Genomic DNA, 2,548 nt, shown 5'->3' on the forward strand with positions numbered 1-2,548 from the left:
CACATACTAGTACCCATTCCTCCCTCATTGCAAGACAGGCATTTCTGAGACCTAATCTCCCTTCCTTTAACCTTCCAAATAATCCAACCTGATCCCTTCCCCGACCCCCTTTTTCCCTTACCTACTGCTTCTTTCACTGCCCACCTCTCGAAAAAAACCTTCCCCACTAAATTGGGATCACTCCCCTAACACCTAACCTAACATGCTCCCACAGACACTTAATACAAACTGTCCATCACCCTTCTACTGTACCACCTAAAATAATTAACCACTCCCAAATAACATCACCTTCCTAACACCTCTAAAAGTGACTCCAAGATGTCAAGGGAACAGAAACTATCGGTGCACACACACAAATACAAGAGAGACAGAAACAAATAGCCAAATACCAACCAGACTTAAATGTAATGCCTGAAATTGAATGGGCCATGAACTTACCAGAAAAATAATTTTAAAAAATGATAATTGTACCTATGCAATAGTTGAAAGAAGAATCTGAAAGAAAAAAGTGAAAAAACAGAAGAGCTAGTAGTAACCTCACTAGAGAAATTCAAACAGAAGCACTAAAATCAAACACTATACTAGCAAAATTAAACCACACTATAAAGGAACGGCATGAGGCAAAAGATCAGAGAAACAGAATGGAAGACTTGGAAATCTGAATTAGTAAGGCAGATGACAGACCTATCGATTCCAACCCAAATGAATAAAAAACAAGAAAAGCTTGAGAATAATGTCAGACACAATTAAGAGAACACAATAAACAACCTACCTCTTATCGCGATTCCAGAAGGGGAAGAAGCAAAGTAATGCACAGGGAAACAGTCCAAGAGCTCCTGCAAGAGAACTTTCTCCAATGTCTAAAAGAGGGAAAGAAAATTCAGGAAGTCAAAAGAACCCCAGCCAGGAGAGATCCCCAAAGGATCACTCCGTGGCATATTGTAGTCAAGATGTCTAGCATCACAACAAGGAATAAAATCTAAGAGCAGCCAGTGAAAAAAGATCTATTACATACAAAGATCAGCAATTAGAATACGCTCAGAGTTCCCAGCAGAAACCATGCAGGCAAGAAGAAAATGGAGTGACATACACTGAGTACCAGAGGGGGAAAAATTGTCGACCTAGAATCCTGCATCTTGCCAAATTATTGATCAAATATGATGGTGCAATAAAAGTGTTCTAGGGCATGGAGAAACTAAGAGAATTCAGAAAAACAAGGTAACTATTAAAAAAATTACTCAACAAAGTATTGTGGCCAAAAATCTAACAGCAGCAACACAGATACCTGAAACGAACACACAAGACAATTCCTCACAAAGCCCTACATACAAAAAACACCCAAAGCAAGGACATGAAAACACCCAAAGTTTCCAAAGCAAAACCCATCAAGATGCTGTGTACAAGAAACACACCACACAAAGAATTGAGCAGGTGAAAAATCAGAGGCTACACAAAAGCATACCAAGCAAATAGCTACTGAAAGATATCAGGCATAGCAATATTAATCTCTGAGGAGATAGACTTCAAGGCAAACAACGTAACGAGATAAGAATAGAAACTACATAACGATAAAGGGAACAATAGCTAGAAACCCATAACTATAATAAGCATATATGTACCCAACAACAGGTCTTCAAAATATGTCAATCAAATTCTCATAGAATTGAAAAAGGGCATAGACATCTCAACAATAATAACAGGAGACCAATATACCATTCTCAAGGAGAGACAGGATTTCAAAAATAAAACTCAACAATGACACAAAAAAGCTCAATAGCACAGTCAATAAAAATAATCTTATATATACTTACCTGGCAGGGGAGATACCATGATCACGAAGGTGGTTTTCCCAGGGTGAGGCTTATCCATTGCACTCCGGATGTGCTGACCCCTGCGATTTCCCCAAATGTGGGAAACTCGACTGCATAATTTGTGGTAGTGGGGGACTGCGTTCGCGCTCTCCCCTGGTAGAAAAAAAAAAAGAGGAAAAAAATAATAATAATCTTATAGACATATGCAGAATGCTTCCTCTAACAAAGCAACAGTATGCATTCTTCTCCAACACACATGGAACATTCTCAAAATAGACCACATACTAGACCTCAACAAATTAAAAAAAATTGAGATCCTATAATCAGTCTTCTCAGACCACAAAACTATAAAATTATAAATCAACAATAAAATGAGCAGAAACATAAAGACAAACACATGGAAACTGAACAACCTAATCCTCAAAAATGACTGGGTAATAAAGAAAATAAACGAGGAATTTTAAATATACCTTGAGACAAATAAGAATGATAAACATGTATCAAACTCTTTGGGACACAGAGAAAGCAGTATTCAGAGGCCAATTTATAGCTATCAACACACACATGAAAAAAGAGATGAAACCCAAAATCAACACCTTAACACAATACCTCCAAGAATGGGAAGAAGGACAACACAAGGCCTCCAAGAAAGGAAGGAAAGAAATCATAAGGATCAAAGCAGAAATCAACAACATGGGAGGAAAAAAAGAAAAGCATCAACAAGACAAGAACAAAAT

The 2,548-nt window shown here is 37.7% G+C and overlaps 1 non-coding gene across 1 annotated transcript; it reads left to right on the forward strand.

The window, feature by feature from the left end:
- Window positions 1-1,803: 1,803 nt before the first annotated feature.
- LOC142452054 (U1 spliceosomal RNA) lies at window positions 1,804-1,967 on the forward strand. The gene has a single exon (XR_012785118.1). It is a non-coding gene; the product is annotated as a U1 spliceosomal RNA (small nuclear RNA).
- Window positions 1,968-2,548: the final 581 nt, after the last annotated feature.

Source organism: Tenrec ecaudatus, chromosome 6 (assembly GCF_050624435.1).
Source record: "Tenrec ecaudatus isolate mTenEca1 chromosome 6, mTenEca1.hap1, whole genome shotgun sequence".
Lineage (NCBI taxonomy): Eukaryota > Metazoa > Chordata > Mammalia > Afrosoricida > Tenrecidae > Tenrec > Tenrec ecaudatus.